This window comes from Varanus komodoensis, unplaced genomic scaffold (genome assembly GCF_004798865.1).
Source record: "Varanus komodoensis strain SLA01 unplaced genomic scaffold, ASM479886v1 scaffold32, whole genome shotgun sequence".
NCBI lineage: Eukaryota > Metazoa > Chordata > Lepidosauria > Squamata > Varanidae > Varanus > Varanus komodoensis.
The window spans coordinates 8,238,593-8,252,566 of NW_025335798.1; the positions used below are offsets into that span (position 1 = coordinate 8,238,593).

At 38.9% G+C, this 13,974-nt stretch overlaps 1 protein-coding gene across 1 annotated transcript in view; it reads left to right on the plus strand.

Moving 5' to 3' along the window:
* Window positions 1-1,215: 1,215 nt before the first annotated feature.
* The window catches only part of PTPN4 (protein tyrosine phosphatase non-receptor type 4), a 111,963-nt gene continuing 99,204 nt past the window's right edge, over window positions 1,216-13,974 (plus strand). Inside the window, exon 1 of the mRNA XM_044437998.1 lies at window positions 1,216-1,962. The gene's annotated coding sequence lies outside the window, so the exon portion shown is untranslated. The remainder of the gene's footprint in view (window positions 1,963-13,974) is intronic.

The following is a 13,974-nucleotide window of genomic DNA, read 5'->3' on the forward strand; positions in this document are numbered from 1 at the left end:
AAAACAGCATGTGGCACACCTAGCCACTTTGGGACCTTTGTACCACACTTGCTTTAAGTGAAAAGAAACCAAGTGTGCCTATGAACTTTTCCTCAGAGGTAATGTGAGGAACTTGATGCGTTCAGGATGGCTTTACTCCCATATCAGCATGATTGCCTGCTATGAGTACAGCATTGGCTACAATTAAAAATATAAAGAAAGCCATGCTGATCTGACCAGGGACTGATCTAGTCCAGCAGTTAGTTCACACAGTGGCCATGAGAGGGCCAAAGGGAAAACATGACTGTGACAGCAGACTTATTCATAAGTAAGTTCTGCTAAGGGTGCGATCCTATGCATGTTCAGATAGGAAAAAACCCCTTCAACTCTCCCATATGGTTTTAAAGGAATTTTTCACTTAGTTAAGTATGTATAGACTTGTCTTTCCCAGCAGACTTTGGCTAAGCATGCCTAACAGTGCAACCTACATCTTGTTTACTTAGACGTGAGGAGCATTGAGTTTTATAGGATTTACCCCCCAACGAAGTCTGCAGCACTCTAAATGCTTTACTCAAGATACTAAAAGCATATCCTTTAAGACACATGCAGCTGATAAACTGGCTTTCTGCTTTGGGGCAATTCCGCCCTCTCTTCTGACATAGAAAAATAAGCGAATGAGCAATACAAGACTATAACAATTTTGAATGAAGATAAGCGGCAAAACATCTCACAAAAATATATTAATACCATCGGTATTGTAAGATGTTACCATGCCTAACCATAACGACAGAAGCAAAACAATAGCAAAAAGGACAAAAAGCTTGGGCGAAAAACCCGCACAAATTGCACCTGGAGCACCTAACAACCATAAAAAGATGGATTTACCAGCAGGTGTCACTAAAACTCTCATTGAAATAACTACCCACCATCTCCGCCTTCCCATATCTTTGGTAACAGCCTCACGAAATACTGCAAAAAACCACTCTTGGTTGCCCTGAATGAAGCTTTACCTTTAGGGAGAGCGAACATGACTGCTATGACGATATCGCCACGCCCCTTACAATAACTGACGTCTAAGCAAGCCAATTGGCTCTCTGAGAAAGAGAGCGGGCAGGCCTTCAACTGGTACAGCCAATGTTGCTGCGGCTTGACCCAGAAACTAGGCAGCGAAAAGGAAGAGACTGATTCTTAAAGCTTAGTACCCGCGTGAGAATGGGAGTGGAGAACGAACGAGCGCAACCAGAACTCAGGAGTTCTCGCGAGAGTTTTCTATTCCACTTCTTACTGGGTGACTGCGCAGCTGCCATGTTGGTTGCTATGCTGCTGCCTGTCTGAGGGCAGGCGGGAGGGAAGGAAGGAAGGAGGGAGGCTGGCTCTGGGGAGGGGAGAAAGACGGAGGAGGCGGCGGCGTCGGCTGCTGCCAGTGCTCGTTTCCCCCCCACTCCCTCCTCGAGGCACAGACGGGCAAAGTCCTGCTGTGTAGCTGCTGTTTCCTTGTCCCCTCCCCCACAGCTGCAGGAGAAGGAGGAGAGAAGGAGAAAGCCTTACTGGGGGGTCGGTGGGAGGCGGCGGCAGCGGCTAGCTTCATCTCAGATAGAGGGGTGATCGCTGAGACCCCTTTCCTCTCCCTCCCTTGATTTCCTGGTGGGGGGGGAGGGGGGAAGGTTGCATTGCCTTCCCCCTATCCTTCCTCCATCTGCCCACCCATCCTTGCCTTTCTGCCTGCAGTAGGAATGTGGGGGGGCTTTGAGTTGCGAGTGGGGCGCTCAGTGCAACCTCTGTTGGTGATCCCCCATCCTTTTTGCTTACTGCCGCTGCTTGGGGGTGCAAGAACTATATTGAACTGAGCTGAGCTGATCTCGGGGTTGAACTGAACCTTTGGGCGACGGAGACCTCCCTACCCGCTTACCTTTTGGCTTCTCTTCTTTGCGTTGACTGTCGCTTTATTATCACTCACTGGAAGGACGTGGCTGTTATATGAAGGTAAGAGAATCTGTATGTATGTTTGACATATTAAAATGGAAAACTTCTCCCTCGCCCCAAAAGATCGTTAAATACGACTCTCTCTTTAAATATAGAATATGTAATATCCATAAAGTAAGAAGTCAAAATTACCAGTTCATTCCCTGTATTGCTATGGAGTCTTGGGCTAACGCAAGAGATGGCAGAAGAATGTGGCAACACCAAAGTAGGGTGGATGAGTGAACATTTGTTAGACTTCCCAGATCATAATTATCCGAAGTATTGATTTGGGAAGGACTTTAATTTGCGGTTGTGGATTTGTTATACAGTGGAATATCCTTTAAAAATACGATGTATCTTCTTACTCTAGTAAGGGTGCTAAAGAGACGGGGGAGTTGGTGATTTTACGTTACGCTATCTCCTTTTTTTTAAAGCCTAGTATTGGTCTATCAAACACTAGACAGATCCTGAAGGTTGTGGTTATTTCTTCTTTCGTGAAGCGGTTGTATTTGCAAGCGTCTGCACACTGTTAGCATTCATAGAAATGGTTTCTGAAACCCAAAGGATAAGAATGGCTTTCCTGTAGTGTTGTGTTTGCGTCCTATTATGTTAGCCAGAGAAGCAGCAGGATTACGTTATTCTTATGGGAGTGGAGAAATGACAAAATTAGGTTGCCTGAAGGCGTGCAAGGGTCCTGAGCTGGGTTCGTTGATTGCAGCTGTAGTCAGGCCAGCAAGGCTTAGATATGGTTTCTGAGATCAAAAGGTTGCACGGTTTATTTTATTGATTATATTATAGGGTTATGATGTTTGAAACAGTTAATTTTAAAGCATGTTTTTCTGTAATGTGTTCTGAAAGCTGAAAGCAAATCTAGTGATATGTTTTGCTGTATTTTCAAGGTATGTATGCCAGTGTAGATATATTCTAGATTATGCATTCGATCAACTAATTCCTTAACTGTATGCATTAGATAGGTAAAATAGTAACTTTGAAAATGAAGTGCTATAAAGAACTAGTGCATTTTGTTTTATACTAATGGACTTCTCTTAAGATGCATCAGGCTATAAAGGTTTTGCCCTTTTGCCTATGTTGCCAAATCAGATGCCACAGTATTCAAAAGTGCAAATAGAAATAATGGTAAAGTGTACTAGGGACCAGCTGGTTTTGCAACTCTTTAGTTTTGATTTCTTGAATGAGCTTTTTAAAAGCGCAGTATTTTCAATTAAAAAAGGTTAGATCTACAGTGATAACCTAAGATTTCTGTGTAGATAGGAAGAAATTTAATTGCAGTTAGAGATCAGTGCAGAAAACCATATCATTAAACAGGTTTATAATCATTGGACTTTTTCCTTTTCTTTTCCTGCCTTTGCATATTGTGTTTTCACCTGTGGAGGAAAGAATATAAAGATTTTCTGCTGGCTATGTTTTCTATGAAATATTGCTGATGTTATCAAATAAAGGTACATAATATTTACATGGATATAAACGTGATAACATATCTTTTGTGAAGTTAGTCTAAACAAAATTTCAGAAACTGGAGGCAAGAAGATGGTTAACAATTCAAGACTGGCATCTTTCTAGATTGTGAAACTGTAATTCAGACTAATACTTGAATGCATTTTTTCTTCTCCTGATTTTTTCCTGTAAGATCCTTTTTCACAAGTCAATATTTTCCTCATGCTGAAAGATAAGTTCAATAAGTTTAGAAAGTATTGCACTGAAATGACTTGTTTTAAACTGAGTATTATAGTTCGGAATTACATTTGTGATGTTTGACATAGCTTTGCTAGTTACCATGTTGTGCAAGCATAAAGTTAAGTGCATTGTATTTTGGCAACCTTATGTTCATGTCCCCTTTGTCATACCCTTTGGCACATTTGTGTATCATCTGGTATCAGTCTTCATTATTATATGTATATTTAGATTATCTCATTACAATATTTATATCATTAACATGATCTAATGAACATTTGTGTGTTGTGTGGTAGGGAGCATATAACAGTTGCATTTCACAGACTAATTTTTGCACTGAAGTTGAGTTCCCTTGACTTTGCTTAGGGTAATAGCCCTATCCTGGTTCTTGCATGTCAGTGAGTGAATATTTAGGGTGAACATTATTTATTGAATGCATAATATCTGCTGGCAATGCAGAAACACAGTGAAGCCATTGAAAAGAGACTTGATATTATTTAGGTATGCACTACCCTGATACAATAAGGAGTGATCCTTATATTCATCCAGTGTGTTCTGAACTTGATCCAGAAGAATGAGTGGCAGCAGATTGTGCTTTTGCTACTGTAGCTCCATCTCCTCTGTTGGAAGGAGTGTGAATCAGTGCCAACAATTCTTTCCTGCTGGTCATCTCTTTGCTTGGTTAAAGTGAGAAGCAGAGAGATGCAAGCACTAATATAATTAAGAATCTCCGAATCCTTGGATGATTGTGCAAGTAATCTCATTTGCAGTTTCATGTAGCTGAAGGTGAATAAAGAAAATACATTTAGGGAATGCCTGTGGCCTAAAACCAAGTGTTCCAGTTGGTGACTGGGAAACAACTCTGGATGAATGTTATTAGCAAAAAAAAAAAAAAAGTATGTCACCTTTATCTGCTGGATTCTATTGGATTTAGTGTATTCCAGCTTCCCCCCACACCCCTGAACACTCCTTTTGGAAAAACTAGTATGCTCTAGTGCTTCTGTAGAAACACCTGTAGTTTTTGGAAAGCAAAAGAATTGTGTGTGTGTATGTGTTTTTCTTACCTATTCTACTCATTTGTATTCATATAAATACTCAATTTATAACATTCTTACATTAGTAACTAGTTTAATACATTGAAATATCTTCCTGGTCTGTTACTATAAAATAAAAACTAACTAGTACTGTGAAATATATTTTTCTTGCTCAAAATAATTTTTCCCATTCTGATTCCCAATTCTTGTAGTTCCTGCAGTTCTCGTAGTATTAACACTGAAAGGCAAGGATTGTCATTTTATATGGAGAGGTATATATATTAAATATATAATGAATAATGCCTAGACTTTTTATAGGCAGTCAGGTATGGCAAAATATTTTCTTTTCCTAAACATTAAATGCTACTTGAGTTGGCATATTAATTCATATGTATTTCAAAAAGGTATTGTAAGATTGTAGTTTAGCCTCTATATCCCCACCACCACCTTAGGTTTCATTATAACCATCATACAGCAAAGATTCCTGGGCCAGTGTACATTGTCTCTGTGCCTGATGTGTACTGCACTGCCTGCTTCTGTGGCTCAGAGAAAGCAGAGTGAATATGACAAAAGGTCTTGCATGCCTTGAACCTGACTTTGGGGCACTTGCCTTCACTGACTGAATGTTGCTGGTATAACAACACTTAGGATTCTACTGTGAAAGGGGATTATACAGGTGTTGTGCATACATGTTCTTGACTTTGTGCAACATTTTTTTTGACTTCTACACCCTGAAATATCCAGAACTGCAAAATTGCAGGGCTATTTCATAGAACAAGTATTTTAGGTATGCATCTGAAGTTTAGATGTTTCGATTCAAAGTGCAGAACATGTGATAACTTGAGCAGAGGAAAGAGTTTTGGAAGTGTGGATCCAGCTGTATCCCCATTTTCTAAGCCTTCACTGCTAGGATAGGGAGGAACTAGCCTTTCCCTGCCTAAGCAAGGGAAGAAGCACAGATTCAGTTGGATTTAGCATGTAACCCTTGACATACTCCTTCACAGGCAGTAGGGCAGGGTGTGCGGGAGAAGATCATTCATTCCTGATCTAAATATATGATAGTGTGACTGTGACAAATTATCTTATGAGAATGTTCATTAGGAAGCTAGAACTGTTTGCAATGTCCTGTTGTATTCAGCTGATGGCAGACTGATATGTGTAATGGTCCACACCTAAGACAATTAATGCTGTTGTGCTTGTATGGTATAGCCTAGCATCCCTCAGACTGTAACTTCCACTTCTCCCAGCTAGAGTGACAAGTGACTATTGTGATTGTGAGATATGTCGTCTAACCATTGGGAGGGCATCAGGTTGGGGACGGTTGAATTTTGTAAAATGGTAATTTTCACATGTGCATTTTAATTTAAAATACAGCATTGCTGAAAGTACTTAGATTCTGCTATCGTATTAATTCTAAGCCATGGACTGCAGTGTTCAAGTCATAGGTTCTGTCCTGGTGCTCAGGGGGACTTAATTTTGAGTAAGCATACATTGTGTTTGAACTAAAACAATTTTGGTGTAGTTAAGAGGTTTTAAGCATCTCATTTCAATGGGAGAAGACTTTATCACTTAGAAGTCCTTGCCATAAATAGCTTTGGGTTTTTTTTTATTTGATACAATATTGTCTCTGAAGAAGAGATTGAAAACACTCTTTTTAAAAAAAAAATGTGGCCATATTTGCAACACAGTTGTGTTTTTAGTATTTCCCATCCTAAGCTCACTCTTCTTAACAAAGGATTATGTTTTTTTGTACTAAAACCTTATCTGTACCAATGTGGAGAATTAAACAACTTTTCTTTTTGGCTTGTGAAGAATTCTGTGTAGCATAAATTTAGATAATTCTTAAATTGATCAGGTAAAATATTTTGCCAAACACATTCTGCAATCAGTGTCATGTTTGGTACATTTAAATTATGATGTGACAGAGGACTTTCAAGAAAAATAATATTAAGAACTGGCAAATGTTGGTGGTACTGATAACCATTTTCTTCTCGGTTAACTCTATGGGTAAGGAACGTATACCACTTTCAAATTAGGGTACGTACATTAGTGGACAGTTTTGATAAATAAGATACCAAATATGAGTGTTGGCTTGAAACAATTGCTTTTATGCTTCAGTCAACAAAGTAATGGTCTTCATTTGGGGCATATTTTATTTTCTATAATTAAGTCACACTGATTTGCGCTTTTTCTAATGTTCTGATCTACTAATCATAGATTAAATTGCCTGTGCTGCTTACTGTCCACAACTATAAACATTGTTCAATGTTTAGACAATGCTATAGGCAATGTTTAGACAAGCAGATCTTTCTTGGGAGTTTAACAACTGTTCTTTCTTCTTGTATCACGTGCATATTGGTGCCATCACTGCTTACAAAGTGATGGGGAACTATTTTGTTTCACTCTTCCTTTACTCACTGCTGTGAAATCAGTGGTGCAGAAGTAATAATGGTACAAGAAGACAAAAATAAACAGAAGAGTACCCTAAGGTATAATAGGAAGGGACAGGGACACAAAACTTAAGGAAGTGTGCAGTGTAAATAAGATATCAGTGTGGTATAGTGCAGCTGCTCTCTGTCTCCTAAATGTGATGGCATAGTCATAGCTGTAGTTTATGAGAGTGATTCATAGACCATTTAGAATAAGGTAGTTCTACTGATTTTAGTGGAAGTTCATCAGTAAATATGATAGGACCGATCTTGGTAACTCCTAGCTGTTTTTAAGGAGCAGGACATGAGCTTGGCTATTTGAAGTGTTAAAAAAGACTTGTCAGTTTTCAAATACAAATCAATCATGATAAAATCCTTTCAGTTAAGAAAATTGTTAGAACATTGGAAATTGTATATTATTGCTAATTAAGCTACTAAAATGGCAAAATATTTAAATTTTAACTAATAATTGTTAATACTTTGCAATTATATGTATGTTTGAATGGCATTCAAGTAGCTCTTCTTGTTTTAAGAAGCCTAAATTTCATTAAGTCCTGCATCCCATTTTCTACATTGACCAGCCAGATGCTTCCAAAATAACTGCTACAGGAAAATAATGTGCCTGTGTTAATGTCTCCCACTACCTGGTATTCACTGGCAAACTGTTTGACCTAGTCAGTTCAGTTTGGTTATCATGGATAATAGCTCTTTCTGAACCAGTCCTCCAAAAATTGTCTTATTTCCCTTTAAAACTATTTCTGCTTGTTGACATCACTGTGTCTAGTAGTAGTGAATTCTTTGAGTTAATTGTACACTGCTCAGGTTTACCAGGCATGCTGTGCATCCTACAAATAAGCCACAGTGGGTTGCTTGTTTGCAGAAGAGCCAATGGTGTGCCAGTTGATAATTGCTCACCATGGATTGTTCTCCAATGCTGTCTTCAAGCCTAGCATTCGCTGCCTTTGCATCAGAACCCTCATCCTGCTATGATCGTTATTTCATTCTCTAATGAGTGTCCACCACCCACTGCCCTGGGCCTCAAAAATCCTTCCCTCTGTTCCTGTCGTTTAGCAAGAACTTTAAGAAAGAGCTGTTCTCTGATCCCATGCCTGCAAAACTTACTCAGGAACCCTTGGTGAAGGATATCTGCATGGATTGTTTACAATTACATAAGTATTAAAAATAAATACAGTGGTACCTTGGTTCACGAACTTAATTCGTTCCACGATTCTGGCGGCGAACCGAATTGGTTGTGAACCAAGTCAAATTTCCCCATAAGGTTCAATGTAAATAAGGGTACTCCATTCTGAACCATATGTAATTTTTTTGAACCACAAATATATGAAATAAAGTACAGTACGAAGCGAGAGAACACTAACCTTGCTTGAGGCAACTTCTGGCATGGAGGACAGGAAGGTGGGTGGGGAGGAGGTTACTGTTTGGAGGGAGTCTGCGACTGTGATCTCGACTCGAGGAAGCCTCAACCATGTGTCAGAGCAGAAAAGACAGCCGTGCTCGTGTTTGTGCGAACAGTATCGTGGCCATCTTCACTGCACAAACACGATCGTGGCCATCTTCCCCATTCGAATATGATTGCGGCCGTCTCTCCCACACGAACACGCTCTGACACATCGCAGCGTGGGGAAGATGGCCGCGATTGTGTTTGTCACCCGATGCAGAGTTCACAAACGGAAACAAAATTGTTGAACTTTCTGTTCACAAACCAAATTGTTCGCAAACAGAAGTGTTCGTGAACCGAGGTATTACTGTACTTTATAAATTTACTGTGTCAATAGTAAAATTCCTTCTTGTAAATTAAATTTGCATGTGAGTGGACCCTAGCTCCTGTACAGCTAAAAGCAAAGAAGCCTCACTTTCAGCTATTACTATTAGTTGCCTTATCTAAGTAGGGGCATATTTGATTTTTATTTGATCATGATCAGAGAAAAGATATTTCAGCTGACATCACCACCCTGGACAAGCAATAATTAAACAAATATGAAATGGTACAGGTTTGGAAAACAGTGGAATCTTTCAGCTTCATTGGTGGGTGGGTTGTTTAGCTCCTCCTCCTTGCAGTAGACACAATTGAGTGGCAGAAGCACTCAGAATTCCAGAGTTTACAGCAATTGCTGAAATGTGTGAATCATCCAAATGCTCCATTGAGGGCTTAGGTTATAATGAAAAACATTTCAAGAGCCTACTCCTTTGATGTTGTCAATGATCTTGACTGAAACTGATTTTTTTACTGATTTTCTTTACTTGCTGTGAATAATTAGTGGAGACCATCTTCCCTGCACAGCATTTTTGAGAAGCTACAGGGAACATTAACTTTGTTTCACAGCATAAAAGATCATCATGCCTGGCTAAGATAAGGAGTGATGGTTATAAAGAAAGGGTCTTGAGTTGGATGTAACATCATTCTGCCAATAGAGTGGATATTTCTGGTTGAACTGGATGTTCTGGTCCTCCTCTTTCCTTCCCACTTTCCAACCTGGAAGAGGTACCCTAACTCTTTGGAGAACTTTGGGGTATGTGAGGAGGTAGTGAAGTGGATTGGTATAAGGTTTAGGACAGATAAAAGAAGTACTTTTTCATGCAACATAGAGTCATACTATGGAATTTGCTGCCACAGGAAGTGGTGATAGCCACCAATTTTTATGGCTTTGAAAGGGTATTGGACATATTATGAGGGAGGAGGCTGTCAGGGGCTGCAATCCTTACTGGCGATGTGCTACCTCATTTATCATAGGTGACATGCCGGCATACTCCAATTACTGAGGAGGTTGGGCAGGAAGAAGTCTTGTACCCATCCTTGAGTGATCCTGTGGGAAGCTGGTTTGTCACTGTGTATGGAATGCTGGACTAGATGGACTAGTCTGATCTAGCATGACTTTTAGGTTTTTATGGAAGCATCATTCCATCAGTGGTATCTGTTCAGTTGGCAGAACAGTAATGTTGAATTCAACCCTGATTTCATATTAGTCCATTCTGGCATGCCTCCTTGCTCATGCCTGGCATGCCTCCTTGCTCTGCCATGCCACCTTGCTCATACTGAGTGAAATAGGGCTGGGGTTGGGGCTATCCCCGACAAAGGGATGATTATGCATTATTATGCATGATTATTGTAAGAATGAATGAAAATCAGGTAATATTTGCATGTCGTTAAGCTGTACAGGTCTTGTTAGCCAATATATTGAAATTTCATCAGTGTATATAATGTGTGCATAGTGGGTTCTGTTCCTCCCAGCATTTTATTTCCTGACTTAAGAAATAAAAGTAGCCTTACTCATGATTTGTGTTGATCACTAGTCTTGGGAGTTCTTGGCATAATCCTTGTATTCTTGAAAAGGCGTTTTGTTTTTGTTTTGTTTTGTTTTTCTTATTGATGTTTAGCTTTCCATGTGCTTTATAGCATCCCCCCCTTTTTTGACCTACCTTGTCTCCTTAAATAAAGGAATAAAACACTTTGTGGTGTAGCTTAACCCTATTGTGTTAACACAACAGAATCTGGTAAAAATGAGCAAATTTAGTTGAAAAATAGGTAAAATTAGACTGTTGATAGCTTAAATACGTAACTTAAGTAGGTGACTAGCTAGTTATGTTAGATTTTCTAGGTGCTTAGTTTTCTGTGAATTTTTCTCACTTTGCTTGTGACTGGAAAATACATATAATCTTCACAAAGTGTTTTTGATTTCTCAGGGAATGGTCAATGGATTTAAACCTATTTAGAATTTGATGGACATCACAGTAGTTATTTGTTTATAGTTTAACAGTGCAAACTTACCCAGGGATTCTTCTCATTTAACTCAGCAAGCCGTACTCTGGAGAAGACATGTATAAGATTGTTCCTTGAAACTTTCTAATCTTCAGTTTATCTTCAGAATAGGTTTTCTCCCAAGACTGGCGATAGGCTGAATCATAACTGGCCTTTCATCCATATATCATTCTCCACAACCACCATTTTTGCATTTTCTGCTTCTGTTTTACAGCACATAGTAATCATAGTGATTCTTTACTTATATTTTACTTGTTCATTGAAAAATTTCTGGGCATAATGGTATGTGACCCAACAACAAAAGCCCCTGTGCTTTTGTGACAGTGGCTTCTCTGTCTATAATTGTTTGTTGTATTAGTGGTTAATTGGCTTGAACCACATTGGCTGTGTCATTGAAAACAAGCATTTATTAGGCAGAACAATGTAAGTATAAAAAGCATCAAATAACCACACTTGTATTTGTCAGTTTAAACATGTTTTAATAACTTGCACTAAACACCAAGTATCAATTTTTGCACTGGAACATCTGCATTGTATGAGGCTCTCTGAAGTAGTTTATGATGGGATATAAGAACTTGAACTTGGGACTTGAAGCAGCAAGGGAGAACAATTCTGCTCAGTCTTTTGGACATGCATTCTTGCTCTGGTATTTGCAAGTCTGAGAAAAGTTTATAGATTTGAGTAGAAATAAATACTCAGCACACTTCATTGGGTCCAGATTGGATTCAAGCACTCTCTTTTTTAAGCATTCTATGTCTTTGGTCTTTCTTAAGCACTGTCGTCGTTGATCGAGTTTTAGAGAATGGGTGAATAAGATGCATGTGGGTCAGCTGATGTGGAGTTTCATTTCACCAGGATTGGTGACATGGGTGTTGCTGGTTGAAAACAAAGTTTTAATATTTAATGTTAGGCTATTTTATGTGAAACACATTGATGCCTTCCTAGAGTGTCTAGAACTGAGGTTGCTAGAATTTCCCCCACCCCCATGTCATGGTCTTGAGTCGTTGTTTTGTGAACTGGTGTCAATTTAATTTCATTGATTTGCAGTATAAATTCTAAATACTGTAGTTCATCAGAGGTTGAGACCATGGATAAAGCAAAGTTATAGTTTGATGATTTTCTGGGTGCAGTTTATTATTTATAGGGAAGGGCTAGAGCTTGGATGTCCAGAAGGGACTCCAAGGAAGTGTGGGGAATTTACAATTGCAGCAGAAGCAGCATATTGTCAATCAGGACTGTAGCAGTAGCATCTTATTTCTAAGAAGACCAATGTAAAAAAGCCCACACATGGTTATAGGCAAAGTGATTGTGCCACTTAGCACATCTTCTCACATTTCCCACAGGAAGCTCAGCCAAATGGCTAACATGCAGTGAACTGAATTGCTGCAGAATAGACTTTTCTTTAGCCGTTGTATACTTTTGTGCTGCTTTTTAAATTTAATAGTGTAAAATAATTTAATTAACAAAATCCCAGTTTGCTTTATAAATCACCATTTGGTAATAGAAAGAAAAGTCGTGTGTGTATATATGTGAGATTTTGATTGGGGGCATAGTGGAAGAAAAGGTTTACTACCCCATTTTCCATACTATATTCTTTGGCAGGGTCCCTGCTCCTACTCTAGAGTAAAAATGAGAGACAGAGGCAACTTTTATTATTCTTATATTAAAAGAAATCTCTACAAGAGAGCTCAATCAACCGCTATTAGCTTTAGTGGCCAGATAGAACTTTCCCATGCCTATGTATGCCTACAAGGAAAGGTTTATTATTTATTTAAAGCTTTTATAGACCATCTCATTACTTGCATCTCAGGACAGTTTACAGGAAGCACAGATAAAAATGGCACAGCATCCTCCAATGCACAATATAATCACAATTAAAACCAATGAACCATTAAAATAACAGGAGAATAAAAAGGTTGATGGTCCATTCATGCCCTGTTTGTGGGTATAAGAAACTGCCTTTTGTGGGTTAGATCATTGGTGCACCTAGTCCAGCATTGGCAACACTGACTGGCAGTGGCTTTTGGGATGTTCAGGTAGGGTTTTTCCCAGCCCTACTTGGAAATGCCATGGATTGAACCTAGGATCTGCATGCCAGCCCTATCCTCTGCCTCTAAACTATGGTTCCTCATCCTCAGTTTCCCAGAGGGTTCTACCTGATCACTGTTGGAAACAGGATGCTTGTCTAGAAGGACTTTTAGTGTGATTCAACCAGACCATTCCATAGAGTAGTAACTGTGGCTTGATTGCATCTGAACATGCATATTTACTTGTTTCTAAATGTTAGTTACTGTGAGGTAGTTAGTAGGCTTCCCAGAAATATCTGGTCACAGACTGTTGGGAAACAGAGTGCTGTACTCAACAGATACTCTTCCTGTGAAGGTAGAATGAACTAAACAGCTTAAAAGACCAGTGGTGGTTGCACATTACTTTCTGTGTGTGTACAGTCTTTGTACATTTGTATGAAGGTTGGTGATCTGTACAGTTTTTCAAATGTAAAGGAGTACACATGTGTTTATACAAGAGTTTCTGACATGCAGCAGAATATTGTAATGTTCTATTGCTGCTGTATTCAAGCTTATTAAATAATGAACAATAAGGATAATAATTTTTAGATCTGACTAAATGAATTACTTTTCAAAAAATCATGGGTCATGCTTATACAAATACTGTTTCTTCACACAGCAATTATTGCTGGTTTGTTCAGTTAGGCTTCTATAGCATTGTGTCAACTGCAAAAGTTACCAGTGGTTAAATTGTGTATATTCTGTTTAGATCTAAAACAGACCTTTGAAGATTAAATATAAATGCTGAGAGTTAGTGTGGTAATGGTTGCAGTGCTGAACTGGGACTCAGAAGATCTGGGTTCTAGTTTCCACTGAGCAGTGAGGCTCACTGGGTGCCTTTAGGATAATCATTGTCTCTCAACCTAACCTTCCTCCCAGGGATGATAAAATGGATAGAAAAAAGACTAAGTCTTTTTGGTTTTTTCACAAGAGTGAAAATGACAGGATATAAATATATTACAGTGTAATAATTATACTTTGTTTAATGAAGGAAGAAAGAAAGGAAGCAGTAAGGATAATTTAGATAACTACAG